Source organism: Mycteria americana, chromosome 2 (genome assembly GCF_035582795.1).
Source record: "Mycteria americana isolate JAX WOST 10 ecotype Jacksonville Zoo and Gardens chromosome 2, USCA_MyAme_1.0, whole genome shotgun sequence".
NCBI classification, from domain to species: Eukaryota; Metazoa; Chordata; class Aves; order Ciconiiformes; family Ciconiidae; genus Mycteria; species Mycteria americana.
Window position 1 is genome coordinate 138,676,906 of NC_134366.1, and position 14,700 is coordinate 138,691,605.

Sequence of the window (14,700 nt, forward strand, 5' to 3'; positions counted from 1 at the left end):
CTTCCTCATAAGGGGCCAAATGAAAGAGCTTTGCAAAGACAAGCTCGGTTTTGACATTCCTTCACTTGGACACCGCCACACTTCAAAAACGTTTGCATTTGCCACTTCTAGAAAAAAGAAATTGAGACAGCAGACCTTGTACAATGGGGTCACACTGACACCTATAAAACACAGCAGCGATGTTGAAATCTTCAGATATACCGTTAGCTCTTGTGGCAGAGGAGTAAAATGGTTGCAAACGCAAAACAATTCTCTGCATGGGGACTAGCCATAAGTGATGGTTAAAAACATGTTCTCAAGGAGCTTCTACTGAAATCAAAGAGCGTTTATTTCTATTCAAAGATCTCTATAGAAAAGGACCTTCTCCAGAACAACCTCCTCTGCCTGTCTTCCTCAAGCCATGCCCTCTGGCCCATGTTGATTCAAGCCCTGGTCCTTCTTCGTTCCTACCTTCAGTGCCCTTGCCAATCTCTCCTCACCCCCAGCTCCCCAAGGCCTTTCATCTCTCCTGGCTCAGTCACTTTCCAGGCTTGGCTGGCCATGCCACACTCTCCCCTTGACTCTCACTCCTTCCTCCCCCAACACGTTGTCGTATTAACTCTCACTCTCACCCCGGGTCTGTCTCCCCTGTTCACAGTCTACGGTATTTTGGGGCCAGGACCACGCCAGGGCCCTGTGCATGCCAGTGCCCCACAAGTCCGCTTTCTGGCTCTCAAGCGCTGGGGTACAAGGCATTGGTTTCCTCCCCCAGCTCAGCCTCCCCCTCCCCTTCCAGGCCATACAGCTCTCACATGCTCAAGACAGCACGCAAGAACTGTGATTTCTTTAAAAGGTTACAGTTTGGTTAGATCTGAGATTTTCGCAGTGCTGACAAAGCCAAAGCTGTGACTCATAAGCCGCTCTTCTTCCCCAGTGCCTATCACCAGCGCTTCCCACACTGCCATCTAACTCCTAGTGTCTGATTCAAAGGGAGGGACAGGGACCATTTCCAAAAAAGGGTTCTTTTTAAAAAAAAAAAAAACAAACTACAATGAGAAATAACTTTTTTCACACATTCTTACAGACAGCTAAATAATTTTGGCAGAAAAAAAAAATTAAGCTAGAGGCAACTGCCTAGCCCCAAAGGCTAATGTTTTGCAAAGTTATAAAAAATTCCAACCAGCATCCTATACTGGGAAGCATTAGGCAGCCTTTCTTACTGCAATTCCTGGTACTCCCCTTTCAGCCCTTAATAGCCTAAGTCATTCAGCTTGCTGAAACGAGAACTGTGCAAATATTAACACCTGAGACCAGTGGTCAAACTGAGGAGTAGCGGCTGCGGGTGGACAGTGCTGGAGTGAACGCCACGCAAGCCGCCTTTGTCTTCACCACCAGTTTTGCAGCATGCCTACAAGCAATGTTCGAACAGCACCATCAGATGACAGCACACAGTCCAGCTAGTGTTTCTTTGGATGCCACTGTTTTCATCCTAGAGATGCCAATGCTTGCCTGAAAAGCTACAGCTACTCACAAAATACTTCTAGGACACAAAAACCTGAAGTAAAATGGGTTAGCTTCATTTCGGATGAAGGTCACACGCAGCTAACAAAGACAGTTTAAGCAAATCCATTTTACTTCACATTTGCACTAAATTAGGGGCAGTCATGTATCAGTTACAAAGAGGAAGGGTAACTTCGTACAATACTATTGCTTCTGATCATCTGCCCCTGCCTGGAGGGGAAATAACCTTCTTGTATGAAACTCTGGGAAACTTTTTCTTTCCTTTTCTCTATTTAGCAGTTATTTATTTCAGCATAAAAAACAAATGCAGCACACTGTCAAGTAATTTATAGAAAGAGGAAAACCTCTCAAAACAGACAACACATTCTTTTAGAGCAAAATCCAATTTACAGATTGTTTTACTGAGCTCCTAATAGCAAACAAGACAACAATTTCTCAATGGCTCTTGTAAATACTTCTGTACAAACATGGTCCAGAAGAGCAGACCAAGAAAAGAGAAAAATACTGTCACATGCCCACGGATGGATGCAAATTATAGTATGGATTAAATGCACTGTGACATTTATTTTTCAATAAGAAAGAATTATTTCCAAGGAATGACTAACTATTCCTGTGAGATAATATTTAGTCTAGAGACATCTGATGTACCTAATTTTCAAAAAGCACTTATTAACTATGGCAAAAAAAGTATGTGACCCACACACACACTCCTAGAACATCCATGTTGATGCTTATGAAAATAAACTGAGAAGCTTCAACATCAGTGTGTAAGACATAATGAAGCATTAAAAGCACATTTCCGTTTTCAAAAATTACTAATAAATAATTTTATTATATCTTGAATTCAATTTAAGTAATGAAACTGGCTATCAAGCATCTATAATAGCTAGATTAATTTTTTTTTAAGGCCAGAATAATTATCTGGTCTCTAGTTACAGTTAAGATGAAAAATATAATTAGGTTGAATGAAACTTCAGTACTTCAATGTACAATCATGGAAACTACACAAAACTTCTTCCTTAAAAAAGAGAGCAGAATTTCATGCACTATTTCATTTGGCAGAGTACAACATATTTGCTGTCAGCAAAGAACTTTTTTCAATGAAGAAAAAGGAAAAGAAAGTATTTCCATTCATACAGCATTGCCCAACTGATTAGAAGTATCAGGCACTGGTAGTTGTCTCTCAACTACAAGCAACTATAATAGATTCAGTTCCTACAGCACACTATATATGGTTCCTAAAAACTCATCTGAAATCCAGCAGACCTCCAAAACCGCTGTTTGTTCAACATAAACTAACCTAATTATTTTGTCATCGAAATCAATATTTATGGGCTAAAACACTACATCAAGTAGGAAAGCTTTAATGTAAAACAAATCATAAAACACTGATAATGGAAATGCTTGAAAAGGCTCTAGGACTGCATGTATTTATATAAGATTTGTGAATATATAAACACTCGGTTATATATGTCAAGAAAAAGGTGAGGCTCAGTGCAGTGAACTAATCATCAAAAAGACTAATCTTCCTTAGGACAAGTGTCTTCTTACAAGGACTTAAGCCAGCTGGCTGAAGTGTATCGAACATTGTACCCAACAGCAAAGATTCATCCAAGACCATTAATTCATTGTAAGGTAAGATTTCCCCCCCCCCCCCCTTTTTTTTTTTTTAAGTAGTTTCCAGCATTTTTGAAGTGCAAGTTATTCCCTGAAAACCTTCAGCAGCTTTTTGTTACTAATACAATTATCACAAAAGCCACACTACAATGCAAATAATGTAGTTGCTATGATCAACATACTGGCATCATTTGATGAGGGATTCTTCTCTACATGGTAAAATTAATTCTGTTATTAAGTTTGTTTAGGGAAGCTGTTCTTTAAATCATCATAAGGAACATAATTTCCTACAATACTAGAACTTTCAATCATAAAAAATCCCAAAATCATGCTTCCCTTTTTAATTTCAAGAAATATCTCAAAGAATTGTAATATGCTATATAACTACTGCTACACTAGCATCAACACAAAAACTACTTCATGCATTGATCAACACGTATAGTGTAGTTTACTCTTTTATTTCAATCTGTTCAAATAACATGACACAACGAGCTCAGTGGAAAACAACATGGTTCTTATGCAAATAAACAGACTCCCACATTAAGGTTACTGCTCCACAATACATTGCACACAGCTGCTCACAGCTTGTCCTCACACTGAAAAGTAGATTAAAATGGAATAGCAACCTTATACCTGTATTCCATTGATTTTATTGACTTAGGGCATATTATTAAAAAAAAAAAATTAAAATAAAAGAACTCTGAGTTACCAATACTGACAACAGCACCTACAACTTCCCACTACTGTGGCACAGCATCCTTAATTTTGTGGCTCATTGTCACATGAAAAGAAGCCTGTGTCTTGGAAGCCAAGTCTGACACAAGAAGCACCCACAACACCAACCCTCTGCTGCTAACCCCATCCCCAGCACCCTCACAAGTTCAAGGGAATTTAGCTTCAGTTAAATATTTTTAAGGTCAAATGCCTCTTCCATTCTTTGCCAAGCATCTAGGGAAACAACGGGCGCAAAGTGTGGCAAAGTATCATAGCTTTATGGACATCAACTCATGTTCCCCATTGACTTCCTACAGCAATTTCCAGCACCTCAAGCACTGTTCGGACTGACTAAAGGTTTTAGTTGGTCATTTCATAAGCGCTTATTTTAGACCAATATTTAACCTCACTTCATGTACTCTACAAGAGAATTTGTTTTTCTTAGGCCTATGAATGACAGTGCCAAAAATAGTTACAAGCAAATAGTAAAGGGTATATAGTAGTATGTTATCCATATGGTATCAACTAAAATAAATCTACTTATAGTCTGCTAAGTTTTCAAAATAATGCACTTGAGTCTCAGATTTGTGAAAATTGGAAGTTATCCAATCACACTTCTGTGTGATTTTACTTTTGTTTTTTATTAAATCAGAGAGTTATAAAAGCAAAACTGAGTAACAGCACAGATATAAGGATATCTTGCATAGAAAGCTAACAAAGTCCTTAGAATAAATGCAAATACACCTGTAGTATTCTCTGGCCACTGAACTGGCTCTTAGGATATATCTCAGAGTGCAGATGGCTCCTGGCCACATTTGGCAGTACTGTACCAAAGCAAACCTTATAAAGTTATCCCCCTCTTATTATCATGGCTTAGAACAGTAATACACTGTGACCATTTATTTTTGTGCGCAAAACCCCCTTTTTGCTATGGGGTTTTATGACTATTTTTCAACTATACTTTAGTTTTCACCTAGATAACTTTCAGAAATACATGATAAAATTCATACCTTTGCCAAAGACACAAGTTCTCCGTAGAGCAGAGAATAAAAAATAGGAGAAAACTGAGAAATTTTACTGCTCCTAAACATACAAAAATGCATGTCACACACAGGTTCCTTAATGAAACAATGATCATTAAACTCTATTATACTGTTTGTCCCTAATTTGTGAGATTCTTTGAATAAAATGTCCTTTTTTACACCCTCTTGCTATTCTAGTAGTGTGCTTAGCTCCAGAAATTGTAGGTTTTGAGCCTGAAACCCACGATGAGAAGGAGCAAAGAATATTTTCTAACAGATACTCTGTGAGCAAATGTGGTTTTGGTGCCTCAAAACTTGACAGCTCTGATCTAATGTGCTGATTTCTCCTTTACCCCCAGGGCTACATTTATAAAACTTAATCATCTCCTTTTGGAGATCTCTTATTTGAACCCACAAATCCTTCCTCTCTCAAAAATACCCCAAACACCACCACATTATTCTGGACAGAAACGTTCAAAGTGTGCTGTTACACCAGGGTGCTGAGCCAATCTACCAGCTAACTACTACAAAAAAGTGCTTGTGCTCCTGTCCCTTTCCTTGCAGTCATCCTATCCTTTAGTAAACCTGTTCAGCTCACTAATCTGGCATAAAACTATTCACTTTTTTTTTTGTAGATTAGCAAACTGAATCAGTTCATCAAGGGCTGAGAGAAGTTTTACAGCCAGCAAGATGGGGGACAACATGACAACCTGGCCAAGAATGTGGAGAAGATGACAGGGAAGAGGAAAAGGCCTTTCATTTCCAAAAGTCACCAGTTTTTTGCCCCTATCAGATTAGCTCAATTTATCCTGCCATACCAAACCTTCTCACTCACCTGTTGATGCTTCTCTGCTTTGCATAGATAGATTAACACTTGCTATCCCAAAGACTAGAAATCAGGCATGTTTGCTGTCAGGTGAGTGCATTTCTCTGAGCTAGACAACCCCTCTGAACCGTGCACCTCTGCCTCTGCAGCCCGATGACTATCGCCATCTCCTGTCTCTCTCCTACTGAGGGTGAAGAATCTCTGAATACCCCAAAAAGCAGTTTCCAAACTGTAATCCATGGTTGATAGCCATGGTAAGTGGTCTATAGCTAGTCTGGCAGAACTGTATCGTACACCATAATTATAAATGCCTGAATTTCACAGGGTTATAGCAGTAGCCAGTGAGAAAATTTAGTAACGGGGCGGGGGGAACACCCTCAAAAACTTAGGGAAGCACCTAGTAATAAAGCTTGCCTGGCCTGAGTCCTTGTGCAAGAACTGAAGCAAGTCCCCAGTACAGTTGATGGCCAGAGCAAGCCTCATTCTTAATCTATGGTCTCAGTGGTACTTCTCTCATCTTCAGCCAGCGGGGCTGGACACCATGAACACCACACACTTAATACATTTCAAACTGGACACTTATGGAAGTTTTTGTAAGTCTTTCAGCAAAGAGGAAAAAACCAACAACAGTAACTTCAGTATTTTGGTTCAAATTGAGCTGCCTGGTTTCTATTATTTTTTGATTTCTTGCCAAGTGTCCTTTTTTTTTTTTTCCTTTAAGCCAACTCACCAGGAACTCACTATGGAACCCGGATGAAGAAACAGCTTCTTTATCACATAATCTGCCCAAATGTGAAATGGTTTTAATAATTACCTCCAGTGGCAGTTACAACACAGAAACAAAGAATTTTTATATATTAATCCCATGAATTTCTAAGTCAAAAAGAATGTACAGCATTTAAAGACACGTTTAAAATGGGATGATTCTACTCAATTTACTAAAAAATCAGGTAGCACATACGATGCATATGTATTTATATAGATATACACATCTATAAACTATAAAACTATAAACCATATATAATATATATAATTTCTAATGCTGGCTAAAAAAAAAACTGCCCCAAAAATGCTACTCAGTTCTTCTAAAAATGAAAACAGCTCCAATTTTATGACTAAATTTGATGACTCATTTTCTTTTTTGGTTCCAGGAACTTTCTGTAGACACCCCCAAAAATGAGGAAACTGCTTTTGTTCCTGCTGAACACAAATGGAATCAGTTGCATCTCTCACAAGAGAGAAAATATTTTCATTGTTTCAAGTGTTCCTGAAGTGCAAGTAGAGGCAAATGGAAAAGCTGCCATATCTACAGCTCAGCGCAACTGCAGTCCACAGCTTCCACCAAGTTAAAGTAATGCTCTCATGCAAAGTAGGGGGCAAAGAAATGCTGGCTGCATATAAATTAAAGGAGGTAAAGAGAGCTTCACACTTTGCTACGACTGTCGGTCACGCTCATCGCACCTCTTCGGAGCGCCCCAAACACCCCCATGCCACGTTTCCATCCTCCTCTGTTTCACAGACTATTGACCCACCTCATCCGCTCCTTGAGTCACATGAGCACTACTCCTCCCTTCAGCCACTTTTTGGGAAGCTAAGGGCCTTTTATGTGATTGCTATCTGACTGGGTTCTAACCAGGCAGGCCAGTTTTACTGCTGTCTTAATGACTGCAAATGAGATGACTGAATTTTCCAGTTTTCTGAGTAGCCACTCCACCAGGCGATGTGTGGAAACGCGGGTGCACACGCCTGGCCACGGCCCTGCAGACTCCCAGCTCTTGCACCACATCTGTGCCATACCCTTGGCGCGGCAGGTACCACTGCACATGCGCAGGGCATCTGAGCATGCAAACCCATCATCTTTAGATGCTCTTTTTTTTTTTTTCTTTAACAACTGGCCAGCTGGCATGCTTAACTCTATTTTTCTCCTCTCGCATTTCAGGAGGACGGCCAGCCTCCCATTCCTATCAATAGCCTGCAAAAAGTTTTATAAATCCTTGGTAACACCAGGGCTTCCCACCTCACATTTCTTCTACCTCCTCTTTCACCCCACTTCCCATGCACCCCAAATCCTCATTCCCATCCATCCTCCTTCCGTTCAGGAGGTAGGTCTTTCAGAGTGCCAACTTTTTGAGCTGCACTAGGAGGATGGGCAGAGAGGGAGCTGGGGATATTACGCTGGAAGGTGTTAACGGCCACCATCAAATGGTTCTTTGATCTCCAGACAATTACAGAGCTGGGTCTGCTAACCAGATGCAAGGGGCTCCCTCTTTCCCCCGTTTCTTCCTTCTGCATCCCAGACGGACAGAAATGCCATCAACTTGAGTGCAAGGCCCTATAAACCAATTATAGGTTTATTTTGAATTTAAAAAGAAGAAAAGGACTATTTTGCTTTCATAGGAGGAGATGTCAGAAAGAGTTTGCAAACCAATAGTTTAACTCTGAAAGAGACTCTTGTAGCAACTCCTGTCTGCTTAGAGCTGTGTGAAAATATGGAATTTGATTGAAGTTTAACAACACCCAGAGTTCTCAAAAGTTCTTATCACAAACATACATAAAAAATATTTTTTTTTAAGCTTCAAATACTAGAAGCATATGAGCATATGAGACTGTTTTAGTGCTTTCTACTAATTAGTACTGTTTTTATTATACAAGGCAAGAAAATGATTTTTTTTTTTTTCCTAAACTGGCAGTGAACAGCCAATTCAGTAAGCTGCGTTTTTGTTTTCTGTGACTGGGCAGTGGAAAAATCTCTTTCATTTATTAGGTCTACAGAGACCAAAACTGGCCGGGTGTCAAACCTGCTTTGTAAAAGCCCAGATCCATTCAGCCATGTGTAGATTCCATAATTCTTTACAACCTGTTATCAGTATCAACTTCACAAAAGATGATCCTTCGCTGTCTTCCAATGAGTGTTACTGGGTTTATAAAAGGGAGCAAAAACCTGAACTGACAGTTCAACACAGAAGGAAAGAAAAATCTAATGGCAGTGCCAAATTAAATTCTTATTAAAATCTAAGATATCTTTTTTTTTTTTTTTTGCTAGATGAGCTTTGCATAAAGATATAAAATGAGATCTCCTACAACGGTGGATAAGCAAGCTGGATAACTATTTAAATTTTAGTAACTCTGACTGCTCCAAGCCCCACCGTGTGCACCTATGCTACTTAAAGCGCCAGTTTCATCACCTCACTCGTGATTGCAGGGTAGCCAGAACTTGTCATGGGGACAGACAGGGCCAGGCCTTAAGCTGAAAGGGTGCTGATGGCAACCTGAAACAGAAAAATGAACTTTTCTTTAGAAGGACGGGGCTTTCCGGAAGGAAGAAAACTACCAGAGTGGAGTGATTGACTTGCTTTTAACTACAACAAGGATAGATTCCTAGATTACTTAGAATCATAGGATCATTAAGGTTGGAAAAGACCTCTAAGATCATCTAGTCCAACCGTCGACTTCGATGATTAAAATGTGCTGCCTTGTTAAAAAGGTACTTCTCACATGGAATCAGGTGCACGCTATACTATATCCAGGGAAAAATATTAAACTTTCATTTTCAGTAAACACACCCAACATCACATTCTTACATTTTCTATAGCAGAAGTTTATAAATAACAGCACCCACAACACTTTTTAATCTCAGACTTTAAAACTGAAAGAACTAATTAATCATTTTATTCAACTGAAATATTCTTGCTATGCTAAGACTGCTCTATATCTGTCTATACGGACAGCATTTGCTTGAATTGTCCCATTTTTTTAGCAATGGATTCTATTGCATTCTTTAAGATAAAAATAACTGCAAACTAACTCACAAATGTTTCCCACATTATTAAGTACTGTAAATAATTATTTTAGCATTAAAACAAGTAATCCTTGTGAAACATTTGGTACGCTTCACATAAGCTAAAAGTCTAGTGTCTTCCTTCAGTACTAGGTTTGCAATGCTGCAAACTTGCATCTGATGCAAATGTGAACATTAGCAGTCTTAACAATACCCTTCCATGCAAGTTACATATATTTATGAATATAGATAAACATGCAAACATGCACGTGATTTTCTTCAAAGTTTAATAAAATCTGCAGGGTCTTTAGGTCTCCTGAAAGTATGTGTGATTTTTATCACCACCACATAAACAGTCCTCTTTAATACTCCTCTCCTCACTATGTAGCCCGCAGATCACAAGAGCGCAGAGACTCTGAGCTGAGTTTTATTTGCACAAGAGCGCAGGGAATGTTACACAGCACCATTTCTCATATGGAGAAGGAGTGAATCTGTACTCCTCACGCACAGATTTGCCACAATTGAAACTTCAGCCATAGTTTTCTGATAGCTTGAGGGGAAGGAGTAAAAATTTTAGAAGTAAACAAATTCAGCATTCATGAATACAACAGAGAAAGAATTTTGCACCGTTTTAGGAGTACAACGTACAAACGTGGCTCATCTACTTTTTAGAAATCTGCTGCAAAACATTAAAACTCTCCTAATCTTTGTCCCTCCCTTGAAGCAAAACAGCTTTGTGTTGCCTCTAAAAATAGGGAGGGAGTAGTGGGGGATGGGAAGGGGAGAGAATAAGAGGATAAGTGGGAGTGAGAACTGGTACACCATACTGGCATTAATTTATAAAAAGACCAGTGAATCATATTCTTAGACTATGGCTTTCCTAACAAAGTCAGGCACATTTTCAATTATCAAATAAAAAAGGTCATCCTGTACTTTTTATTTTGTACATGCACATGCAAAGGAAAAAAGGAAAAGTTGTTTCATCTGTTACCAAAAGCATCATTCTGCAGTCAACACTTTTAATGAAAGACAGGCCAAAGGATTAGTCAGAGCAGATTCATAGAAAAACAAAGGAAATCTGTATGCAAATACAAGCCTACCACATAACTAAACCCAAGAATGAATCCTGCTCGAGTACCTCCGAATACTGTCCTACAAGGCTCCCTACAATGGCTTCCACTCACCCCAGCTCCACAGCGATTAGCAGCAACTTTAGTAGCCACTGCCCTGAAGAAGACAAATGATACAAATATCATTAAAGCACTGACTTAAGTATTCTAAATAACAAATGTGTCAGAAATACAGTCCATATATATTAAAAGTCTTAAGAAGATTCTGTTCTTTTTTTTTTTTTTAGGGAAGGAGCAGACAGGGACCTGGCAGGGAAGGCTATAGGGGAAGCTATAGGGAAGGCTGCTGCAGAGCTATTGACCAGCTGGGAAGACAAGTTATTTGAAAGCTACATTGCTACAAACAAGCAAAGAAAGTTGATCAGTCGTGCTTGTCACAGGAAATACTCGGCTGTCATGATGAGCCAGAAGCTGGCTGATGGACAGGCATGAGCACAGAGCATCACCAACTCAGCACTGCAGGCCTGGCCCCGGAGAGACGGAAGCAGCAACCCAACGCTTTCCATGGCTTATCGTTAGGCCAACCTCAGCTGGGGCTTTGCACGGGTAAATATGACTCTAGGAGGTTTTCTCAGAGGGTTATTTTTAAATACCTGACCATATGAGCTTCCTTGGAATAGGAAAAAAGGGGAGGCAAAACTAAACAGTCATTACATATATGTTTAAATATAACATTAAAAAACCCACAAGATATTTAAACTGACTAGAAATGTTCACTTTCATTTTAATTTTAAAGTTGGCAATGGACCTGGACCAAAAAAAGTTTATATTCTGACCAAGATGCAGCAGCGTGGAGTTTCTAAAACCAGTCTTTAAAACAGTTCAGAAGAGGCAAAAAAAAAAAAAAAAAAACCTTGCTCAAAATCTCTCTCTTAGAAAAGTAGCAATTTGGGTTTGAGTCCTTATTCAGAGATGTGCTAAGTCACTCAGAGCTAGAAGAGAAAGCTCAAGTAGGAAAGGCAGCAGTAATAAGTGCACAACAGGAGTGTGTGGCTGTACAGAATTCAGTTAACAGCAGCAACATCAACAAATAAGGTCAGGAGGTTTGACCCCGAGTTTTCTCAATACTACTTTCCCTGCAAGAAGCATCTGTGCTAACGCCAAAAAGGCACTTGTAAGTCTTTATCTACTTCTGTTTCAAAATATAGACATAAACACATCTAGGCCTATGTAAATCATCTCGAAAGATGCAGTGGGACGCTCAGAGAACGCATGGTCACACGCATTATCAAGAGAAAAGGCTGAAACCCAGAAAGAAAACACTTATATCTAATGGCACATTTTGGGAATACTGGTATGGTTCGACTCCTGCAAATCTAACAACTGTATTTTTCCAGCAGTACCTGTTAATATATTTAGAATCCAATTCCATAATACTACCTAAAATTACAAAGCAAGCAGTGGCTTGAAAACATGCTTTCAGTATATAAGAACCATATTTTTGTTTATAGAAAAAAGTATCTGTATCTGTATATCATGTATCTGTACAGAAAAAAGTATCTGTATATCAATCTCAAATGAACTGTCCCTTTCTGTTTACTTGAGATTTTTTTGGCTGCCACTATCAATAATGCATGCAAAAATTTGCATAGCACTGCCATAGTGCTGGTTAATTATCCATTTGCTGAAGTTCTTCCCAGCAAAATTATTTTATTTGTCAAACAAAATTGTCTTTTTAATAGAGCGTTTTGACAATGGAACAGTAAAATATGTCAATGGAACAGCAAAGTTTAAATATTAAAATTACATTATATGATCTCAATATATGACAGTATTAGCCATTGAAAGAACAGCACTTCTTTCAGTGTGCACATTACGTTTCACAGTTACTATAATTGCTTACTCCCTTATCTTCTCGTGGCTTTCTAACTTTGGACTTTTATATCATTAGAAGAAACTGATTTTTTGGTTTCAAGAAAAATACACTCGCCCCACGTCTCAGAGTGGAAAACACAGAGATACTGAGCTTTCTTTCGAGTAATAACCCCCTAAAAAAAACCAACCCAAACCAACTCCCCCTTCCCCCAAACCCACCAACAGAAGAAAAACACCAGAAAGACACAATCCCAAGTGATACTGGTTAATATTTACAGGTTTACTCATTTTAATGTTTGGATATTCAATACATTTTAATTTACTATGGGTACATCTGGACTTCTGGAACTGCAAAGCTTCCTTTCACATGGCAGAGCACACAAAAAATATTCTGTGCTATCTGTCCCAGACTGGTTTCCTTTCTGCTACATACACACCATATATTTGAGATGATCTGATAACTCACTTCTGGTTGTGCACAAGTACTACAGCTAATGAAGTTTTTGGTTGTTTATTAGAGGGGGAAGGAAGAGGTACATTGACTTTCAACCAAACTCTGTGATGCTGTACAAATCTTTCCTACAGCGGCCGTTCTTAAATGTTCATTTCAGTCCCAAAGCAGCAGTCTTATTTCTGAGCTTATAGGATTTCTGTCAAAGTACACAACTTAAAAAAAAAAAAAATTTTTTTTTAAATCCCACAAAAAAAGCGAAGAAGAGCATGAGCATTCACACCTCAAGTACCATATGTGCACTAATCATCCACAGAGAGACTAAACCCCTCTATTACACACACGTTTGAGTATCAGCAAGTTCTGTATGTACTCTTATTTGCAATACCCCTACAGGTCCTAGTCGTGTCCCAGAACCCTTCATCTCAGGCAATGCATTTTGGGTTCCCTCACCCCAAAGAGCTGAAGAAGGCTGAAGGCAATGAACTGAGACTGAGAGGGGAATTAAATGAAACATTTAATATTTACAAGAGAAGATTTGGAGTTCCAACCATAAATTAGCTTTCCTCAGAGTTGTTTTATCCCTTGGTATTTATAACCAGTTACAAGATAATAGTTAATTTGGCATGAGTGCAACTGAGTATCTGCAGGAGACTAAAGCCATTAAAACCATCTGCAGACAGCAAGTGGAAGTCAGTGATCCTAGGGCTACTTCTTTCTGCTATTACCGTTGTATCTTGAAGAGACACTGCTTCCTTTCCATTCATATAAAACTTTTCAACATTCAAGAGTTAAGTTATAAAACCACGAGAGGAAAAAGCATGAAAAATCTCTCATAAAAATCCCTTAGCACCATCAAAAACAGGTTTCACATGACAATGAGGGTTATCGTCTCATTCACTTTGTTTCCATGTTAATGTACCCAAAAAAACCCCAAACAAATAGAGCACAGGAACAGAAAATCGAGCTCTTGAGTTAGGATCTAACTTCGCTTGCCTGAGCAAATCAGTCTCCTCACATGGATGAATTATAATGCATTTAACCACACACATGCCCTCTTCCAACTGTGCTGCCCTCTGTACTTCACTACAATATTCACTATATTCAATGCTTTGTCTTACTTTCATTGCCCATTGCATGACTGCACGCACCATTTATTGCAGTATTCAGAAGTGTTCAGTGTCGAGTATTATTTTCATAAGAGAACTTTCTACAAAGTTCATCAGTAAGTTGACCTGCTTCACTTAGGGCATCATTTGGGTTTAGGATCAGCATTATGCCTGCTTCCAGCACGAGTAACAGGCAGTATATAAATGTAGGTGGTTATTATGGAAACTGAGGCTCTTATTTTCTGAAGTACTTAGGAAATATATTTATTTAAATATTCAAAGCACATCATCTCCTGACTCAAAGTACAGCTTCTCCTTGAGAAGACTGAGCGCTCAGCATTTTTGCAAATCAACCCAAAGCTGAGCACATGCAAGCAAGGCGCACATCTAGTGCCGACCTCCTAAAAAGCTGAGTGACATGTGAGGATCACATGGGAAGCGGGTGGCAGAGCCCAGGGCAGAATTTAGTTCTTTACAGCTGCCTTGGTCAGGAGACTATTTTCTGACTGCGAACCTTGCCCTGTTCCATTCTCACCATCCATTTTCTCCTACCAGTAAGACAGCAATCCAACAGCACCCCTATGAAGAGCGGGTCCATCGTATGTGCTAAATAAAACAGGGGTCCAGTAGTAAAATTGTATGCAGTGGCGAAGCCGAAGCCTGGGGCATGATGCATACACAGCCAGGGAACTGAGCTACGCTTGCACTAATAACCTGAATTTTGGCATTTCTAACTTC

The 14,700-nt window shown here is 39.3% G+C and overlaps 1 protein-coding gene across 6 annotated transcripts in view; it reads right to left on the minus strand.

The window, feature by feature from the left end:
* Positions 1-14,700, minus strand: part of NCOA2 (nuclear receptor coactivator 2) — a 197,534-nt gene that overhangs the window by 127,199 nt on the left and 55,635 nt on the right. The window lies entirely within an intron of this gene.